A 24,272-nucleotide genomic window follows, 5' to 3' on the forward strand; every position below is an offset into this window, starting at 1 on the left:
AACGTAACATACTTCATAACGAATTTCACGTTCGTAACGAATATCGCGAATTCAGCCGTTCGTTATGGGCTTTTTTATTTTATTTTTTACTTGTTTTATTTTCGCATGGAATCAAAGCGACGCACATGACAATAAATAAGCTCAGAATAAATTATGCATCGAAACGCTCAATAATTTAATACCCCACCGTAGGAGTAGGAAAGTGCGTCAACTATACGGATAAAAGAATTATATGCATTATCCCATCAGGCCGTCGAAAACAAACAAAGGGGTAGATAGAAAAAAACGAAAAACACAGCGATTTGTCCGACAAGGCCGGAACGTTTTTTAGGGGCTTCCAGATAAGATACGAGAGCGAATCTGGGGCCTGGATCCCAAATTGGTGTATTCAGTCGCCTTATCTCGGCCATTTACAACCGCCGTTCGAGCACATCAATCGGTTTCATAAAATTAGAAATCGCAGCGATTTCCGCCGCCGTCTTTCCGGTGTAATGGGGCGAAAGTAACGGGAAGACATCGAGAGGGATCTCGGGGGCAAAGCAGCGGAATCTTTGGGGCAGCTTGTTTGTTCTCCATAGCTCAGTGAGGAAAACATATGTGATCTGTTGCAGTAAAGTGTGATTAAAAAAAATAGTTTTATTCAACGTCTAGGAATCGTTGTATATATTAACACAAATATCAATTTGGTATTCGAAATTTACTTCCGACAGCACATAAATTTTTTAGTAAGCAAAAATATCCTATGAAATAATACCGGCTACTTCATATGAAAATACAGCGGCTAACATTACAGATTTTTCACTCTTCCTGACGTTTCGACTTCGATGTTATGGTCATTATACGGGAGTCTAGAACTAATCTCGATCCTTGGCTGTATTAGTTTGTATGTAATTATATATTCATTATCATTATTACTGTAATTTTATTAAGCATCCTAATTACGTACATATAATTCTTTTTACATTACTTGTATGTATGTATATAAATTAGATTAAATATAATTATTATTATTAACATACATACAAACACATGATTGTATATTTATATATATATATACATAATATAGATATACCAAATAAACAAGACGTTAATTACCAGTCCTTTACTGAAAAAGGAAATCGTATTAGTATTACCGGTAAAAAGGAAGCATATCCATGTCCGAGCGTGCGAAGCGACTATAGAGATAATTCAGCTAGGGGAATTAATATTCACGAGAGAAGATTTCCCGGAAAGGATTTCTCTGATTAATAATAAGATTCTCCGTAAGTATTGGAAAAGTCGGCCAGACGATCAAATGTGCCGGAACAAATTAACTGCGAAACTACGTTCCGTCTTATTGCTAAAGGAAATTCGCCTAACAGGTTTATGGCGGCGAAAAATTATGGTTATACCGGTGGATAAAACTTTTGTATTAAAAAATAATGTTAAATATGAAAGAAATAAAAATTTAGTTTCATGTGAAATATAAAAATCGTTTTACAGTGCAGTTTATCATTTATATAATAATATAAAACTAAAGTTGAAAAAAAAATATTGTTTAATAATATAATTGTTTATCTTATATACGTTGTTGAGTTTTTGTGACTATCTAATATTATTCATGGTGTTTAACAACCTGATTGACTTAAACTTTGAATAATTTGTTAACTACAGCATAGATATATTTTTGTAATTTTCAGGGGTGTGTTTAAGGAGCGAAGCAATTGCCTTACATACATCATCATCTACGATTTACTAGTTGAAAGAGTAGACAGGGAAAGACGCTCCAGAGACTCATATGCACCAGGAGAAACGCCTCGGATTCACATCACGAGACACATCTGCGGATTATTCAACATCATTAAAAGAGCAACCGACAATAATTTAGCTCGACACTCCAGCAAAAACCCTCCGACTTCCAAGACCTGACATTTCAACTTCACCACTTGATAGCAGCATATGAGGTAATTTATATATGCTAAACTAAAGTATGACTCAATGACTACAATAATATTTTTAATAACAACTGTCGTATTTTTTATTATATCTTCTTTGATAGTATCTGTAATGTATTATTTAGTAATTTATTTGCTATACATTAAAATATTGTAAAGCAAATAATATTTTTCATTGTTTTTATCGAATTTTTCAGTAGCAGTTCCTATTTTTAATTTACGAATTACGATTCTTAAAATTTCAAAAATGCTAACATAAAACTTACATACTTCACCATGTTGTATATAATATTATATATGTCACTTATTTCAAGCATATAAATACTGGTTTGTCATTTGTATATGTGTTTAGACTGACTATAATTTACACAAAAAAAATAAAGCAATTTGCGTTAGTAGTACAAGTTTTAAAACAAACACAAAATAGTACTCAGCCGCAAATCGATGGTTCTGGGTCCGCCATTAATCGAATCGCCTATGACATTTCCCCTCGGCGAATTGAATAATCGAATTTCGACAAAGTTCTGTCCCCCTCACAGTGACTCGGTCGGACCGATGTGATATTTTCGGCCAACTTATATAAGAGTTTGTCAAAAGTTTTCTGTGTGAGTTACCTACCGCGGTCCTGCGAGTGATGCCAGCAAAATTTATGACCGCTTACCAATTTTCGATGGCAATAATATATAGAACTTATTTAACGACTTTTGTACTTTGCGGATGGCTTTTCAAAATATTATATGAACGAGGAAGAGAAAAAACGATATGATTTTTTACCGCACACGATGCGAAAGAATTAAACTGGGCAATAAAACCATAAAAAAGATAGAACTGATACGAAGTTATATTGCCGGAAATATATCATCGGCGCAAAGAAGTAGAAAATATTGTATGAATTATATGATTAATAAAAAAATAATTAAAATTCATAGATTTATGTTTTGATTTATTATTGAACTATCTACATTTATATAACAATATTTTTTTAGATTGAATCTAAGCATTTAATAATATTAAGATTTAATACAATTTAATCAGATTTTATCTTTTCGATTTATATTTATACTGACGTTCTTAACTTACATCCCTTATAGCTTACTAAATATATTTTATGGTTCTTATAATATTATTTTATTTATTAAAAAAATATATTTATTATGATACAAGATAACTTAAATTATAAATATAGTACATTGAGTTGTGTTAGTTAGAAAACGCCTGTTTATTATAGAATTTATAATAATATCAACTTTCTAAAAAGCTACCATAAGTATGTAACTACTATTTTTAATTTAAACTTAGTCTTTCATTTCTAAAACGGTTCTTTAAAATTATTTAAGTTTTTAAGATGATGTCGGTTGCACGATCATTTCATTTAGTTAGCAAAAATATTGGCGACAAATATTTTTTTTAAGCAGTTTAATACTAGCATGATACCAAATGGTTGGTTGCATTACATAACAGCTTTTAGTTATTAGCTTAAATATTCGATTTATCAAGGCGTGGAACACATGTGATCTGAACAATGATTCTGAATGTAATATTAAAAATAAAAAAAATGTTTTCTCTGATAATACCAAGCGACTTTTAATTTCTCGTTCTCCTCGCCTTCATCATAACAAAAAAATAAGTCAAAGAAATAGTCGCGTTTTGTCACATAAAATGCCATGAGATGTAGACGCTTCTCTTCTTATATTATTATAATCATTTCTTACAAACAGTATTGTTGGTAGATAAAAATAATTAAACAAATAGCATGGGCAATTGTTCAAGGAGGCGATATAACTAGGAATAATTGCGTATAAAACCAGCTTATTAAAACAATAATATAAAAATTCGCTTTAAAATGAAATTACCTGATTGTAGTGTGGAACGATGGATAAATAGAATAATTGCCAGTGCCACATTTGCCATTAGTAGAGAGCAAGAGGCCATGCTCAGTTTGCTGGAGACACTTGGTGAAATAACAAAGCGGCGCACGACGCTTAACTGTAACAACTGCGTCGCGTTAATCTCCGCTTCAGATGATTGCGATGCTCATACAGATGGGAGAACTGCGTCGAATATATAATAACATTTTCCTAATCATTTTATTTCATAATTATATACTAAATGTAAAAAAATAAGGTATGGTTCTTTGAAAACCGCAACGACGTACATTCAAATGTGTAGAACGTTTGCATAGTTAGTTATTTATTGAAAAATAATAATAAAAATTATGGTAGTCAAGTAAATGTCTTTAAACAGTTCACCATAGACTATATTTATATTTAATTATCTAAAAAGCTCAAATTGGCTTTACAATTGCGAAACTTTTAATTTAACTTCAATTGAAAGTGATTAATCTGCAAATTGATGACATGCTTAAAGGCAAATTTCAAGAAAATAAACTACTAGAATTTTCTAAGTGTGTCTTTTAAGTGACGAATGTGGTCAATTAACCTTCTCAAAGTTGAATTTTTATTTTTCGCAGAAAAATTATTTTTGAAAGATTAAAGAAACTTTAAAAATATTTTTTTTTTGTAGATTTTTTTTTGATTTAGTACATTAAAGGTGCATGAAATTTTTTTATATTTTTAAATAATATAAAAATAAATTTAATATGGCTCCAAGAACAAGCAATAAATTATTGTACATTTGCAATGAATACTGGGTCTGAAGAGGTTAAGACCATATGCTTGAGTATTTTTATTTGTATTTAGCAGCATCTATGTGAAAAGAAAAATAGTAGTAAATTCCGAGTATTACAAATGGTCGACAATACACATTAACAACTTAAAAAATGCTGCATTGAGTAAATGCAGTTAATTGTATCCCAGTGCTTTTAGCAAAAAGGCACTATAATTAAGATATTATATTTATCTGTGATAATACCGCAATATTTATCCGTGAGATTAGAAAAAGCTAAAATAAATAAATATGTAATAATCGGTATAATATTTACTTCCCAGAATACTACAATGTGAAACAATCAATTACTGAAAGTAAATATAAGATGGAAAACGCATTTGATTTTTAAAATAATTACCGCTGATGGGCTATAATTACCTGTGTAATATTTTATATCATTAATGAAATTTTTTTTATAAATATTATTTAAAATAAATTTTATTAAAATATATAAATCGGCGCAGTAGTATATATTTCGCGACATTTTCGCCGTGCTTCAAGTATGCAAAGCACTAGGCGCACTTCCATCCAAGAGTCAGTCTACATTTTCAGAATACCCTTTCTCTTATGCATATTACTTCTCCTCTAAATGGAAAATTCGTGATCGAGCTATGAATGATTTTAATAACAATTAAGACTCCCTTTTCATTTACTTCCACCGGGACCACGACTCAACCGGAGATATATTCCCGAATTGGGGTTTCATCCTAAAAATACTACTAATTTAGTCCCGCAAATGCAGCTTTTGACGCGACTCTTATTCAAGAGAATCTTAAACGAGAGGTAATATTTTATTTGAGTTTTTAAGTTTATTAAAAGTTAATTAAAAACACATATCTACAGAGAAAAGCTTGTTTGATGTAGAGATTATATCGGATTATATAATGATGGAACATAATATTTATTTAAAAATAACTTTATTAGCGAAACACGTGCTTCTGTTATAATTGACGTTTTTCACAAAAAGTTAATATATCTTCATTGTAGTTTGTCATCCCCTAAGTGACAAGCGCTCGACAATTCAAATATTTTGATTCCAATCAATCACCTGAACACCTCACGGAACTTTTCGTACGTTTTTTTCAGTCACCCATTATTTTCGATGACAGCGACAGTAATCAATCAATTTGCTCCCAACGGAGGCTGGTAAGGGCAGCCGTCAGCCGAATTTATAACAAATTTCAATTTGGATAGAAGCTAACGTCGCAAAATATAAGTGTATATGTATAACCAATTAGATGTGCAAAAATAACATTGGTATATTATGATACACTTATACAGGGAAAGCAAAATAAACATATTTTCCATTGAATCATGAATAGGAGAATAAAATTAATCAAGCATATTATTATTAGCAAGCATTTTAATAATATATAAAGCTTTTAATGCCGCTATTTGAAAAAATACAGCAACGAAATATTGGTATTATTTTTTTCAGTTCTTAAATAAAACAGTTCTTATAAGTTGATATATTATTATGTTTTTATTTAGCAAGACTATTTTTTTTTTACACACTTAAATATATTAATAACCGATTCTGTCTAATAATTTTACGATGCAACTATCTACTACTTGCCCCTGAATAATTTATGTGCATTTTTAATTATTTGTATAATGATTTCAGCATCTGATCATATTCTGCAAAATTAAAAATCATGCCTTGAAAATAGTATATGCTTGCAATATATACATAAGCATGTCATGTGAATTTTGCATAATTTAAATTTTCCAATAAATCACTTTGCAAAATTAATCGCTCGGGGTGCGGCGAACGGATTTTAAGGTCGGATTATTATTTTGGAAATTCATTTGAATATTAAACAGCGTTGTGTGTGGTTCAAATGTTAAGCTTTTTTGCTCTTTTGACTCGTAGGGCTTTACGGCCTGTGGTACCGTGATAAGAAGAATCTGTGAAAGCAATTGTATTTATTCAGAGAAAATATTTTCTTTCCCGAATCCCGACATCGGCAATTGATTTCAAATAATTTTTGTTCGGTACAGAATTGATAGGGAAATTTCGCGCTACACAATATACATTTTATTGCGCGCGTCGGTATTTTTATCTGAGTGTATATTTTATGTATTGTAAGCGTATATGTTTTTTTACACAGTTCGCTTTGACCTGGAAAAAGTTCAAAGTTCTGCGAAAAAGAACGATGAATTTACACCCCAAAATTTATTATGATTACTTTTATATATAATATATATTTCTCGTGTGTTGTATGAAGAATCAATATTTGTATTTTTCCTAATAGTACTAAATTAATACCGACCAAATAATTCTGGTCTGTAAAAAACAATATGTAAAATTTGTCCCCATACAAAAAATCTGTCAATTAATATTTGTTATTTGTTTATAGTCAGTTAAAATCAATATTAAATTCTTATCAGCACACAATTACAAATATAGATATTATGCACTGATTTCATAAATTAGACTTTTGAATTGAAATTTTACAAGGCAATAAAATATACTACTATATGTATAGTAGAACTGATTAATAGGTGTTTGAAACAGTCCGTGTGAGTTGCCAACCCGGGATCCTTTTCAAAAGGAATATAATTGCATTGAATCCCAATAAGTAAAGGTATTCAGAGCATAGAGAAGGTCCGAGATAACTACCGGAGTTTACCATCAAATGGCAACCGGTTTAATTTGAATGGTCTCAGAGGAGACAGGAAATTTACTTCTAAACTAATTCTCAATGTGACCTAGGAGGGTATCCGTTCGATTGGAGTTTCATTGAGAGCTTTTAATGTACCGAATTGCTGTTTACTCGAACGTATTCAATATTACGTACAAACAAATATAGTTATACATATGAACGTAGGTGAAAACAAATATTGAACTCAAATGCTATTTAGGCATTTAGAATTTAGTTTTAACATTAAATATAAATCATTTTTTAAGGCTCGAATTGTTTATCTAACGATTTGGCAGACGATAATTTCTTTTGATTTTAATTTAATGAAATAGCGCCTGACAGACAGCTTATAGTAGTTACATTACAACAGATAGTGGTGATAATTAAAATTTTATTTCAAGGTAAAGCAGCTTGTAAGTTGAAGGTTAAAGTAAAGATTAACTTTGAAAACATGTTTATTATATGCTAATTATTTTTTTATTATATTTTAATGAACAATTCAATATTTTATTATTATTATAAATTCGATATTATTCGATATTAGTAGCGGTACAATTGGCTTGCAAACATCCTCTATTGCAATTTGACAAAGTTGTTATAAAAAATAAAAAAGCCAGCATTATAAAAAATTGACGACAGGTATAAAAAAAACCACCACTCAATAACCTTACATTAAAGGATTTAATTAGAACAATTAGTTTACTTGACCATTACTATTCTTAAACATACCTCAAAATACCTCAAAACATGAATTTTGTAACTTTGCACCTTCTCTTTTTAAATGTTTAAAAAATAAATAAAAATAAAATGCTATTGTACTTAAAAATAGAATAAATATTTTTGTAGCAATGTTTGTATCTTGCTCCTTATTGTTTGTCTTTCCGTTGTAAGTTTTCCAAGAAACAATGTATTTTTGGGACTATAAGTAATTTTCTTTATAAAATAAAAAATATTATTTTTACGATAAAATATTTTATTTCAATTATATTAGGTAAAATCCAGATCAATTCGATATATGTAAATATAAATTTATGATACAAGCAAAAAATAAAAGATTTAGAACATGGAATAATAGTGTGTACGTAAAGTATCTTTATGCTTTTCCGTGTATTTCGTAATGGCATAACATTGGGGGAGTTTAGATTTGCGACGATTGCCAAACACCGAAAAGACTCTCTTTCAAAGTGAAAGTAAAGCTTTCAATCCGCGCGGTCAACACCGTGCAAATGGCGTTTCCTAACCGGTAGGGTCCGTCCCGGACACGATGGGGGATGGGAGAGGTTCGGTTAGGGTATTTTTTAGACCGGTCAACATAATCCTGTCAAAACGGCCATAACCGAACATAAAGGGCGACCGTTGGGCGAGAGCCTAGGAAAAATCACGCGACATGTGTTTTTCATTGGACGTCGCACAGCAGCAGCGACAACTGTAAAAAATCCAATTTTAACAGTCTGAAAATATAGAATAATAAAAAATGGGGGCCACGTAATGGTGCAACAACCCTTTTCTGAGCAGAGGGTACTTTATTATTGTTTTTATTTTGGTAGGGTTTTTCATTTGACACTTAATCAACAATACTCAATAAGGAATTACAGTAAATATGTCACTTTTTTAAAGTCACGTTTATAACCGTAATAAACTAAGCATATTAAACAGCCTACTAAAATCATACACTGCATAAATTAAGAAGTCGCTCTATTTAAAGCTGATATGTATACATTTTGTTTGTTCCTTTCGAATATAATACTTTAAAATCAGCACATTAGTTTATTTTTGTAATACCAGAGTCATTAAAAACGAAATTTTCTTTTGGCTAGGCCTGTAAAAAATTGTCAAAATGCCAAAATGACAATTTTTCCTTTCAGTTAAAATATAAAATAAAGAGATTGGGAATTACCAAAAAAATAACACACCCTTCACTTAAAGTATGTAAAAAAATATATCAAGTTTAATGAAATATGGCGATGGTTATTGCATTTCATTATTTTAGCAAGTGCTCGACTCGAACAAACAATGAGACAAATCTGCAGTAACTTACCAATTTTAACCAATTTTATGGAATTGACCAAATTTTCGGGCCGAGCAAAAATATTTTTTAACTATTGAAGCGACATTTTATGATCGGCAGGTTTGTGTCAGCTTTTGTTAAACTGTAGTATATTGTTTTTACCTATTCAACCTATCTTTTAGCTATTCGTGAATATATTTTTAGCGTATAAAGTTTAGGAACCACACTATATGAACGGTCTTTCCATCGCAAAAATACCGCCCCCAAGCAACTGCCGTCCGGGGCGGTTCGACTTCGCACCTAAAACCTATTAACCTCTGTTACGTTATATTGACGCGTTGGAATTTGAGTGAAAAATTTGCTTCGAATTTAATCTTTACTTTCCAATCTCTCTCTTACATAGATTAATATTAAATGCAAAGGTAAACTTCAACAAAAAATAATTATATGTTCAAGTATATATAACTATTTTTATATTTTTTGTATTTTCACAATAATTTTTCTTTTTGTGTGTTTTACAATATTTAATAAAATATTTTTGTACTAAAAATATTGAGTTACAAAAAATATGATAATTAAAAGTAAATACAAGATAATTGAAAAAAATCTTCTAATGTGTAACTTAATAAATGGCAAATTGAATGCTTTGTTTGCTTGTTGTTTTTGCATTTAATAAAAATTTGTTCTCGGGCAACCCACGTTGCCTGGACAACGTCCTTTATTCTGATATCCGATATTCACGCTCTCTCTCAAGGTCGTCTCGTGACAACTGTGTAAAGTTACACTCTTAACGAATAATAATATTGAAATCTTTACAATTTTTGCCACCCCCTCACACATCAGAAACCATCGCGATGGGTCAAAGGGAGAGCTATCTCATTCGCTTGGGATAACTCGATTACTGGAAGTGTTTGTACAGATGTGTGCGGTCGGCGGTCAGTCGAAAGATTTGACACGTCCATTAGTGATATTAGTAATGTGATATTCGAAAAACACCACTCGGCGAGTTTCGAGACCGTCGGGCATATCCAGCGTGTCATATCACTTTAATGACATGTGATAACGTATGAGCCAGTTACGGAGATGTCGCTAACAACTTGTGAATTCGTTTGATTTCATAATACGTGGGTAGTTTTTCAAGCAGCCGCAAAATATAAACAGCATAATATAAAAATTGTTTCACATTTTTTATATTTAAGTGTAAAATAATCAAGTTTTAAGCAAATAAATTTATATGTAATTTTTCAGCCAAAAAGCTTATACTAGGAATTGAGTCTGTTACTCGTCTGATGACTACTAGTTTGACTCTCTTCCGAATAAATGTATTTGTTATCTCATAATTTTTCATTTGACGTTCAAGATTCTTGCGATGGCGTCCCTTATTCATGACCAATAAAATTCACGTGAAATGGTACACGTAACCTTTATTTTTATTTTACATAAAATATTTGTATACATTCGTAATAATATTAAAAATAAAAATGACTCACAAACTATTTAGTCATCGTACACTCTAAATTAATTATTATTTTCTAAATTAAAAATGTCAGTTTAGCGTAAGATTAACAGATTTTAAAACAGTAAACAATGAGCACTTCAATCAAAACATATTGCTCTTATAAAAACTAGATATAAATGATATTTCATATATAAAATAGATTTATTAGAGTGAGCATCAGTTGCGGAGTGGTTTATGAGATTTTTAATTAAAGTGCCGTGACTGTTAGCTATTAGAACATTTTTAGAATAAACTTAATTAGAAGCAATTGATTAACTTGGGTATCCTACTTTAATCTCAGAACTATAAAATATTTAAATAAATATTAGCGCCCATTATAAAGCCCGTTGTAAAACTTCTTATGCCTTCTTTTGTGAAAGAGATATTTTAGCATTATGAACGAATACTTTATTTGGATATTTTTTCTCAACAAGAATACGTAAAACCTTTAATACTAGTAAGATATGCTAAGTGGATTACTAAAACATAATTTGATCACAAGGAAAACTGCTCGTTCAAGCATTAGAGTAGCATGATAATAAAATTCTGCATATTGATCTCTATGAAAAATATTAGTTCTGTCATAAAAATTACTACAAAACTGTTCTTATTATTATAATTTAATTTTTCGTTATTATTAGCTACCTAAATTTATATTAAAGCAAGTAGTGTTTGTACAGGAAAAATAATTGTAGTATCGTACCAAAATAAAAAGAGCTATAAATAAGTGAATAAGCAGTACTTTGCAAAAGTTTTTAGAAGAGTGATTATGATATCTAATTTTATATGAGTGATCTCAATATGTATTAGATACGATTGATTGTGCACGTCACTAATGAATAAATTACCCACAAAAGATTATTAGAATTGTAGCATATAAAGAATATATCAGCAAAAGCTAATTATATATAAGAATCTGACACCAATGAAACAGCTAGTACATCTAAAATATTTCTCATTAAGAAATGTTCATATCTTTTAATTTAGATCACGTTCAAAATGTGAATTTACTTTTTAATAAATATTATTAAATACTACAAGCAAATACCTAGAACTTTGTAAATATACCTTTATATATAATATAAAATAATGGTAGAAATAAAATTAAAGAAACGAAAAAAATGTTGAATTACATAATTCTACGATTTTATACGATTCTACATTAAAAATTCTCTACGAGTCGTTTTGCTTTTATTAAAATAACTTTAGGAGTTGGTTAAATTTTATATAGTTGGATCACAATTGTGTAGTTACCTGCTTAAATTATTACAAAATAATTGGAATAGATAAAAAATAAAATTACAGAGAATGTATAAATTACTTTGAATACATTATTTTATTCTAAGATAGTAAATTTTTATTTTAATAATACCCTAATATTATTGAAATTTTTTAGTAAATTAACACAATAAATACATCGTTAATCAAATAAAAGACTGTTTTTTTTATTATTATCATTTATATATATATGGCAATAATTATGCATTAAACTCAAATACTACAGTAAATATTATGAAAAAATTGCGTTTAACAGGATTTTTAAAATGTAGTTTTTGCCCCCTGATTAGTAATAAAATATTTTGAATAAGTATATATTTCGTCAGATTCTATACTTTTTTCTCAAATATATCTCTCGCACTTAACAGCTTAGCGACCGGTATTTATTTGCCGAACTTTGCTTGGTGGCCGGGCGATCTCACGGAAAAATGGCAAACAATTATGTTTTTCAGTAAATTCCCTATAGCTTGTAAACTAATTAAGATATTGTATTCAAATTTAATATGTAGCTTCCTTATGATTTTTCGCATGAATACCTGTCAAGTACGTCATTTAACCAGTGTTTCTAAACCTGTGGGTCCGATTTGTTTGAAATAATAGTTTCAAAAACAAATTTATATCATTGGCAAACATCTTACAAATACAAAGTAAGTGAGACTCTTCAATAGATTAGTATTAATTACCTGATTTTTTATCACTTTTTAAATTTAAAAATAAAAATTTTGATTTGTTATTTCTGGGCCACCATGTCTGACCATTTGTATGCCCATACTCACGAAAAGAATTTACGGTACACTTCACTAAAAATATTTTGCTTATTGCACTTAAATAAATTAAAAGTAACATGTATGCTTTCAATATATTTTATATTCATCATTTTCATTCTTTCCATAATAATAATTTGGTATTATATAGGTGATATAAACAAAAAACCAAACATAAATTCTCAGAACAGTTTTTTTCTAATTATATTGTATGCTTTGAGCGAAGGCCAACGCCCATTTCTAAAAGGTTCATTGTTGACAATTTACTACCTGCACTTGCGATAGATAGATTGGCTCTAATCTTAGGAAAGATATTTTCTACTTAATTTTGTATTGGTTATTTACATGAAACACAAGTTAGATCAGCCCACAATATTCGCATACACTACAAGGTGTCTATCAATTCACAAAAATATTATGATAATATTTTATTTAAGAAATTATTATTAAAAAAAATAGTTTACGATTTTATCTAATGTTATTGTTAATTTATTATTCTTAATCTTATAACACATCTAAGCACTATATTTTTTACCAGCTTAACGCCCGGTGTTTTTTGCCGAACTTTCCTTGGTGGCCGGGAGATTTCGCGGAATAATAGCAAAAAATTACATTTTTTAGTAAATTCCCTATAACTTGTAAACCAAATAATATATTTGTCGAAATTTAATTTGTAGCTTCCTTATGATTTTTTGCATAAATATATTGTAATTATGTCACTTAACGAGTGTTTCTAAATATGTGGGCCGCATAATTAAGTGATATAACGAAAAAAAAATTGTTTACAAATATAATATTAAATATTTACTATAAATTACAATCAATGTTATTCTAAAAGGGTAAATCGCCACTACCAGTCCCGTCTTATCAGCTTACCTTGTGCATACCTTTTAAGTATTCATCTATTGGGGTATATGACACTTTTTTTATTGTGGAATTCCCAAATTCGGGAATTCTACACAGATAAAAAAATGCATTTTATAACCGAAGTAATGCAGTATATTTAGTGTCTTCTAAACTATCGGTCGAAACGTATCGCGAAAATTGCTCTTCTCTCTGTGATCTTTTGTGATTGTGATTTTGATTTAAAAATTTTATTTTCAATCACGGCAAAATGGACGAAAGAAATTAAACCTTTTTGGAAAATTTTGAAGTCCCGTTGTCCAACGCCCCCCAGTGATTGTGAACATAGTGATGTGTGCGAAAGTAATTCTAATTCAAGTGTACGTGAACATAGACCGCGTGTGACAAATTTGCACTCATCCAGTTCATTTTCTTCATAATGACAAATGTTTTTACGACGCCAAAAAATTTAGTGAGTGCAAATTATTATATATTATAAATGGATATTTTTTATAAATCGTTTATACAAAAATTTTTAGAAGCATTTAAACATACATGTTATTAATTTAATTATCACATTTTTAAGCTAATGTGGTGTTCAAAAAAAATCGTGCACTAATCAACGTTGTCAAATTTCAAAAATTTCTTTAATGATTATTTAACTATTTTTGTAAATACGCAATTCACTGTTTTTAATATTATTAACTAACTTTTACTACAAATTATCACTTATTAATAACAACAACAATAAATAAAAATATAATATTCCACAATGCAAAAAATATGGTCACTGTAAGTGGGAGCGGCTTGGAGAACCGTTAACAAACAACACACTAGCCCAAAAATATTAGAATATAACAAACTAAAATAGGCGACGACTCGTTGCATTGCGACGCAGTGGGATAAAACGACTCTTTACGAAAAATTAAAGTAAAATATAATTTATTTTATATTATCTATAAATAGTATACTACCATCTCGCATTATAATATAGGGGTAAACTGTATTGTATCATAGTGTATTTTTAATAAAAGAAGACGCGTGACGCAGGACGCACGGGCGAGTCCTCGGCCGCTGCAAAAGGTTCTCTCAGGACTCGTGGGTGAGTCCTCGGTCGTTAAGCTGTTAATATAGATATTTAGATTATTATCTGGAATATGGCATACTATTATTTTTTTACTATTTATTTTAAAACAATATTGTTTCCTAATCAAAACATATCTTAAAAATCCTGTATCAAAGATTTCGTTTATAAAATCTTGTTATCTTATCTTAAAGTAATCTTACTTCGATATTCTGATGGAAAATTTTCGTGTTGCTGCAAAAATAAATATTTTAAGAATTTTCTTTGTATCCATTCTAATAATAGAACATATTTTATCATTCTTGTATTTCAAACTATCAATCCATATTTTACGTAGATTAAGATTAGCATCTAAATCACAGCATTTTAAAGCTACAGTAAAAACATTGCTTATATAATTATTATTTAATTTTATATAGTATTTATATTTAGATAAAAAAAATCAACTATCAAAGTGACAATAAATTTTTAAATATATATCTAGAATTTATAAATAAATATTTTATAAACACACTGTCAGATGATTATTACAGCAAGTATATCATATTTCTTTAGATATCGTATATGATCTAATTTTAACATTTAATTGAATAGAGTTTAAAGAAAATCTTTCATGTTAATTGATCGTACATATATTCAGGTCTCTTCACAGAATTACCAATGCAATAATCAATACAGAATTCCCTACGCTTGGTGCATGATTTCAATGCATATCTTATAACAGGTGTGGCTTTACAAGTTATTGATCAATGTGGAAGGACATGTACTATTCCAGAATTTCAACTGAATCTCCGTCATCTGGCGTGAAACCGACAAGGACGTAGAACCCACCCTCAGGATATTACATGGGATGCTGATTACTTAGGCGCGAACAATCGATGAATGCAATCTCGTCGTGTGGTACATGTGGGATGCACAAAGTTCATACATTTATGACACATACATGTCATTATGCGATATATGTATGTATGTCAATTTTTTTTATTAAATTTAGATGGACAGTCGATTTAAAATGATATAATACATGTATAAGGTAGCTCGCACTACCATTTTATTAATACCGTGTTTTTAACAATACCTTACGTGTTATTCTATTGCAGCCACAAATTCATAATTTATTTACATTATTCTAAAAATTAGTAGCAATTATATAAACACACGCTTAAATTCACAAATATGACGTCGGCTATAACACGATTTAAATATTTTCATGACGTTGCATCGAAGCCGCGGTACACGGCATAATAACATGCAAATTCCATGGATAGTACCATCGAAATTTATGGAGCTTCGCATGCTTCAAACTTTATTACTTCAATTTCGGCCAAAGCGAAACGACGGCGTCCGAGCAGCTTTAATGAAAAACCATAATTTTTGAGAATTTTACAAAAATTTTAAGCTCGGTTATATGCTATTTTTGAGTACTTAGTTTATGTTTGCATTGTCGAGGTTATCGATGGATATAAATTTTAAATCCTAACGTCTGGTTTCAATATAAAACTAAATTTTACAAGATATCATACATAAAAAGACGTGTCTTTAAGTCTAAAAAATACTATTTATTTAAAAGCAATGTCATTTAATTACACAGTGCGTTTTAAAAATATATAACATTTACTGTGATTTTTCAGGGCAAATTATAAAAAAAAATAGTACGACAAGGGGATGTCTTGTCGCTACTTTTGTTCAATATTGCTGAGAAACGACAAATATTAATCTTTGAAATGTCTGATTCTTGCATTAAAAAATAATTTAGTCATAATAAGATGATTTTTCTTAGTACAATTAATATATTTTCTATGAACTGAAGTAGCTCATTATAAGATATTTTAAATACATATTAAATATGACATAGCTCGATTTTTATTATTTATTACGATATTTATCAGTAAGGTTGAAATAATATAAATAAAATAACTGTGATGATCGATCAAAATATTAAATATGTAATAATCATTAATCATATTGATTGAAATTAAAAATACGCTAAGGTCAGTTAAGAATTAAAACCCAGATCTTTCAGGTTAATAGTCAGCCACTTATACCATTCGTCTATCGTCCCCTTTTGTATCTTTCGGTTAGACAAGTAAAATACCATTAAACATAGTCAAATTATAAATATTGTATATTTTCCTTGCAACTAGATGGGCTAATGCGTTAAAAAATTTAACTCAATAAAAATGACACTATGCACAAACCATTTCGATTTTATTTTTAATTATTTATGACCACATTTCATCGTGCAATTTAAAAATCACGAAAATTTATTTTGTGATATTTGATCGAAATTAAAATAATATAATAATTTATTTATTTAGATTTTCTAGACACGATAAAAATAATCAAACACTATTATATTATATAATTTTGAACCCAGGTCTTTCAAGTATTAGTGTTAGAATGTTTTTTTTAACGTCTTATTATTTTTAATTGGTTGCTGATACGTTTAGATTAGTTGGCTAACAGAATTGTCTTATTCTAAGTAACGAAAATAGTGCATAAGTTAGATCTTAGCTTCAGACCAAAAGTGAACCTAATAAGTAGCGACTTGATATTGAGGTTGTTTAGACACTAAGTTACAAAATAGTACCAAAATAAATAAATATATAATTAATAAACATATATAATTTTTTCTTTATCAACAAGAATACAGACCTAATAGCTATATTATATAAGTAATATTTCAGAAAACCGTATGTTTGTTTCTATGTTACTTTGACTTAGATAGTTGATAGGAAAAATAATAATTTTATTTATTTAATCTATAAACCTAAATGTGTCAGACATAATGTATTCATGGTATAAGTATCGTAAATTTGGTAAAGCTATCAAATGTGTGTTAGCGCATAAGCACAAACACACATCGACATTTTGACACATTCTTTCCCCTAATGTGGCAATTTTTCACAGAGGTGCTTTGTAGACGTTTCTCTTTATTTCTCTACCGCCAGTCACCACTTTTTTCCGCGGCAATTTTGGCGATGTTTTATGTCAAAGCTTGCTTTGCAGAAAAAATATATAATGTCACCATGGCAAACACATTTCACCGTCTCGTTTACGGCTTTCAACAAAAGAGCATCTAACGATGCATAATTCATTGGACACAAAAAGGTGTCAACCTATTTGTCTGCTAAATTAATTAACAAACTTTATAAAATTAATTACCTCCTTATCATGTCCAACTTTATTGCGCCTATGTTAAATTTTTTATATAATATTATTATATATAGGACAGTTTATGTATTTTAAATTGATAAAAATATTCTGCACAACAATTAAAAAAACGAAAAGCATTTATACAATTTCAATTAAAATCAAAATGTTTAACTTATAATATTTGTGTGGTGAGATGTTTCGTCTGTTGTTTTGTCTCACGCCTTACATTATCCTGGTACTTCATTACTATTATCCGTTCGACCAGGAATTGTGTGTAAGAGGGAGCGTTGTCACCACCAGTAGACAAATTGATATGTCACCGCTTATATTGCGCCCCCGAGGGCAAAGGAGGGTCTCTGGTTGCCCCCATTCATTGTTAACATTCCATCAAATACGCGTTGACGTCTGATGGATTTTCTTTATTATGTAATATTGAAAGAGGCGATATTTTCCTTTAAAGGATATAAAGTTACGCTATATTAACTTATATTTTAAATTAACTAAAATTATATATTCATACAAATATTTAAAGTTACTTATACGCTTTCATATTCACCTACTCTGGTGACACAGTAATATAGAAGAGTTATAAACAAGAAATAAAAACAAATTCTGTCATATCTGTCAGGTTACAAAAGAAGATTAGAAAAATACATTTCTGAAATAGATTTGATGTTGAGAAGAGTCTACTACAAATCTCATTCCGATTCAAAAAAATTATAGTACATTTTTAAAATTAAGATTACAAATTTAAAGATAGTGCTTATCTCAGTTTATTTTTTAGAAGTTATTTGAGAATTTAACTTCTGCTTAGGAGGTTTTAACTGGATCGATAAAATTTGCAATTTGTATAAAATGGCAAATTTTTTAATGCAAAGTTGTGTATTAAATTGAGTTCTATAAAAAGTTTAAAAAAAGTGTTTTGCTTAGTTTAATTTTTTGGAAGTTATTTGAGACGCTAAAAATTGCATAGGAGGTTATAACTGCATCGATAAAATTTGCAATTTTGACCGAAATCCATGAAAGCAGATCTTTTGGGAGTTTTGCTTCTGAATCTACCAAAATTCTTTCATAATTTATGACAGGGATGTTTATATTTGAAACTATAAAATGTTCTCTAATAATGCACGGGAAACATAATTCTAATGGTGACCATATTATAGTGAGCTCTAATTATACTATTGATAGTGTATATTCTGAGATATTTGTATATTTGTAACAAAAATAATAAAAAAAATGTTTTATGGTTTAATTTAGCCTAATGAAAAAAATTGCAAAAATCTATCTTAGAACCTTAAAAACAAGAAATCGACTAGGAATAATAGTTTACTTAAGTAAATATTTAATAAGTACAAACAAGTAAGCAACGTATTTTTTTAAATAGATTAATTTTAACATTTTTAATATTATATATAAAATACATATGTTATTTTAACTCAATAAATAAAACATCTCACGTGATTGCTGACGATTGATCAAGTATTCCAACCATGTATCAAGCTATTATAAATTCAATATGTGTAAAATATGAGAAAGAAGTTACCGAGCGAGTGAAAACACAACCGGCAAAAATAGTACATGAATATTGCAATTTTGTTTCTCGTATCGACACACGCATCTAAAATGCGACGCCTTCTTCTTGATTTTCTCCCCCACCATCCACAAACCCTTTTCATCAAATCCTCCCGCACTTATCTCGACGGACCCCTCTTCTTATATGTGTATAGTAAATAAAAGACGCTTAATCCGATGGCTTATGGAATTTCATTATTTATATTGAACGCGAACGTAAATAAATATGTGTAGCATTAGCCGAAATAAAAACAACGACACAATACTGAGAAGAGAATACCGCGAAAACCTTTTATCTCCCATAAGGGAATAAGGACAATTGGGCAAAAGGAATGCGAAAGGACCAAGTGAAAAATTTGATCGATTTCAATACCGGAAACGCTAGCTTATTGGTTGTAAATCTGTCAAAACGATATCGATTATGAGGGTGGCACCGTAAACTTTTTGCAAAAGCGGGCATTAACTTATAAATGTTACAAAAAAATTATTATATTATATATAATATTATTATTATAAATATTAAACTTTTAAATTGCCCCAACTGTTATTTTTGACCAGTGTAACCCGGAAAACACTGCGTGAAACTGCAACCTGCAGACAAATAAATCTGCAACGAGTGCCATTATGGGAGGGAATATTGCGCATCGTCAACCATTTTTTTTGGTCACCAGTCGCCATATGCCCGCTTCCACTTGTCTAGTTTTGACCTGGCGAATTGATTCTCTCTCTCCCCAGGGCAAAAGCGACACCGTTCACGTCAAACCCAGAGAAATCCAAAATTAAACCGGTGACGAATGAATTCGCGAAATTGAGCTTTATTCGCTTTGGCATTTGAAAGAGATTTGTTGCGGGTTTAATAAAATTAATTGTTTTTATTTTATCACAATATTTTAACCTAGTTATTATTAGAATACTTTTAATAAATATAACTCTTGATAAATCAATATTTGACTGTGTTAGAAATAATATATTGCAATTCAATGAATCAAGTACTTCCTATACTCATAAATCATTATTTAAAGCAATTATATTCAGGATAAAATAATCTGAGTTGTATATCATACCAATATGTTTTTGGTTTGGCATCCGAGCGATTGCAATAGTTGATTGGGTTCGTGACAAGATAGCTAATTTGCATGACTGAGTCCAACGTAACTTTGTATCTAAATTTCACATATTTGTTTTCCTTCTAATACAATATAAATGTCATTAAAACTCAGTGATTCGGATTTACAATCTACGAGGAGCGAATATTAACTTTATTAATCGATTTATATACATATTACACATTATATTATATAGTGTTACTCAAAGAGAAGCCCATATAGCCTTTGCCAGGTTTATTTTTACTTAAATTGTATAGTTAAAATATTGTACAAATAATTATGTATTGATTATATCGCTTGTGTGCGTAGTTTATCTGTAGAAAATATAGAATTTTTTGTGTTTTTGTATTATATTCCTGTCTTTTCAAAAACAATTTCTTCAATAACATTAGTATATAAATAAAGATATAAACATGGACGTTGTGTAGGGTATATATATATACAGAAATGTAAATGTATGTATACATGGAAAGCTTTAAAAATCATTTAGTGAAAAGGTAATTTTTTTCGCTTTATGTTTAATAAGTAAATTGATCTCTTTTAGTAAACAATAAATATATACATATTGTTTCTTATTCGCCAATGTGGATAAAATTAGTAACATCACAATACAAAAAACATTCTTTCAATGGACTTCACCGCCTAAAGTATTTATTGCGTGCTAATCAAGAGTTAATTAGATTAAAAAGATTTTTTGTGGTTACAATATATAAATTCAGTTATGTTTTCATGCTCAAATGATTTTCTCACACTATATTTTAATTAAAACATTCTCAACGCATATTTTAATATTTTTAATAAAATATATCTATACAAAGCCGCTTATTATAGATCTATATTTTATTTAATTAAATATAATAAACTTTTTAAATATGTCGCAACAATATTATGTTGCAACTATTACACTTGACTGTTGTAATTAAAAATTTTGAATTAGAGTTAAAAATATATAATAACCTTGGAAGACTTAAATTAAATATAAATTATTCCAAATGATTATAAATACGCGAAAAAAGTTTTCATCATAATATGAAGTTTATTCAGAATAAAAAAAAAATTAAATAAAAACTTTAATTTAAATATTTAATAAATAAATTTGTATGCGATTTACGATTAAGGCAAAAATAAAATGTACTTGCATAGATTGTTACCAGAAAAACACACATGTTGAGCCATAATGCTAATATTTTCTGAGAACTATCGACATGAATAAATAAATTGGCTATTGTTCTTTTAAAATAACGTATTTTTAAGCACACGTACTTCTAAGAACGTATGCTTATGACCGAACATGGTGGCCTACATGTGAGTCGCTCTAGTCGTTAAGTTATAACTTTTATATTCATTTTAAAACACAGAAACATATATTTGTATTTTTAATAATTATAATATTATGTTATGTAACATAATTATTTTAGCAATTTATTTTTGGTTATCATGATAATTAAATACTATATGAAACAGATACTATTACTGCGCTCAGACAGTAGTTTTTTTTACTAACAACTGTGAATTGCAAATAAGTCAGAACTCATATCAAACATCTTTGTGTATTTTCTATTGTCATAAAATTTATTCTTTTACTAATAAAATACCATTTTTTTTAGAGAATTGGTTTCAATAACATATTTTTTTTAAACGAAATGACGTCCTTTTTATAAATTCACTTTAATTTTACTTTTTGGCCCATTGAGCTTAAAATATTTACGATCTATCCCTTCTAAAAACTAGTTTACTGACCCCTGTTCTAAGGTATTCTACAGTTTAAAGCTGAAAATTGTTGAGTATCAAATGATTGTATACAACAAAAACTCGAACTTTAAAAAGTACTGTATTCAATAAATGTTTAGGGGGTGTAGCCCTAGGGATGGTTGACCTCGTAGCCAATGAGACTCATCGGTGAATCCTATTAGATTGTTTATTAAGTTATAATTACAATTTTGACTATGGACGATTACGGCGTGACGTTTCTTGTGATGAAGGTATGCAGGTGATGATGTCTCAGGGCTCTGTGGCTGCGTGCGGCGAGTGTCAGGTCTGTCGGTGAGGGCGCGTGAGGGCGCTCTAGTTGTCTGCGTCGCTGGCTCTGCTGTCTGGTGACGTCTCTTGTCTCGTGCCTCAGCTGTCTCGTATATCGGACCGTCTATTGACCATCTGTTCTCTCCTCGTCGGAGTCCGGGCTTATATTCTTTAAGGGGAAGCACGCTAGCTGACCAATCGCGACTTTGCATCGATCTCCTAACCAATCGCTGCAGTGGCTTCTTAGAATTCGAGAAATCGGATGTTGCATTTCGAAAGCGAGTTTTTTGCTTGGCTCGATTTTTGAATTCTTCGGAAAGGGCTTGCATTGTGGTGATTGATTGCATCCGTACCGTTTTGTCACAAAAGAGATTCTCTTAATGACTTGTGTTATCTGGTCAAAAGAAATTCCTCTTGTGCCATAATATTTGTCATTAACAATGAGACAATCGCCCTTTTAAATGCGCCTATATGTGTGGTCGCCACAGATGCTTAGCCAAAAATGCATTTAGTCCCAACAGTTTTATAAAAATATACTAGGATACAAATACGGATATTATTTGCGCTTCTCTCTTATATAGATATCTAAGATTTTTTTTGAATCCCTTTTCAAAATTGCTGTGATGCCAGACAATGGTGCCACATTCAATAATGCTACAAACGTTAACGCCAATAAATACAATAGATGAGTTGTTTAAAAGACCTGGGTTTGAATCACATATAAACTGTAATGTTTTTTAAGTGTTATTTTATCGATCTATCTTCACATATGAGGAGATGTTAAATTATTGTGTTATTTTACAATGAAATTATGCAATCTCTTGAAGTACGATTCATCGAACTCTATCGCTTGTAAGTTTTCGGACGATTTTACACAACGACCATCACCATACACTCTTCTTTCTAGTGGCGGAAACCACGTGGAAGCAAGCGCGGTGTAATTTTCGTATATGGCCACACCAGGGGTCGCGGTCGTATTATCTTACAAGAATTTATAGTTATGTCCGCGACGGTGTGTAGCCCACCACCAGTAAACAGGGCCGTTTTTCATGCGGTGCACTCGCGTGTATGCATTATGAATATGCGATATGCGACTTGTTTGAGAATCATAGGGAGGATGCGCCCCTATAGACGAAATACGACAAACACTCGGTTGATATATTTTATGCTCCATTTGCACCCCGTTCGCACGGAATTGCGCCATAAATATATGAGTGTATAATACACAATACCTACGTATCCCATGAATACACACATGTGCCTTATGCGACGGCGACGAGTCGTTTTTAACCGTTAGCCAAGAGTATTCCGCAATATGTCTGGGGATATCTGATGGGATTGACTTTAATCTGCGCTATATGAAAATGTTTTCGATGCCGATCGCTAGGAGAGAAAAGTTGCGAATTGTTCTCAAGCGTTAGAAAAGTGTTTTATAAAGCAATTTATGATTTTATTATAATAATATTTTATGGCATTCAGCATGAATTTAAAGTGTCCTTATTATTTTTAATATATGTACGTACATATATGTAAACATATAAAAACGATGCAATATAAAATACTGTACTTACACGTGTTCTTTTTTAATTAAAATACTTTACCAGCACCATAACCCAGTGGTATATTGATGACAAAAGCGAGAAACCCAAGTTAGAATCCTGGATATAAAAAGCTTAGTGTTTTTTTTAAATATCTATA

This window comes from Plectrocnemia conspersa, unplaced genomic scaffold, assembly GCF_051122295.1.
Source record: "Plectrocnemia conspersa isolate PC_06_02 unplaced genomic scaffold, ASM5112229v1 ptg000008l, whole genome shotgun sequence".
Lineage (NCBI taxonomy): Eukaryota > Metazoa > Arthropoda > Insecta > Trichoptera > Polycentropodidae > Plectrocnemia > Plectrocnemia conspersa.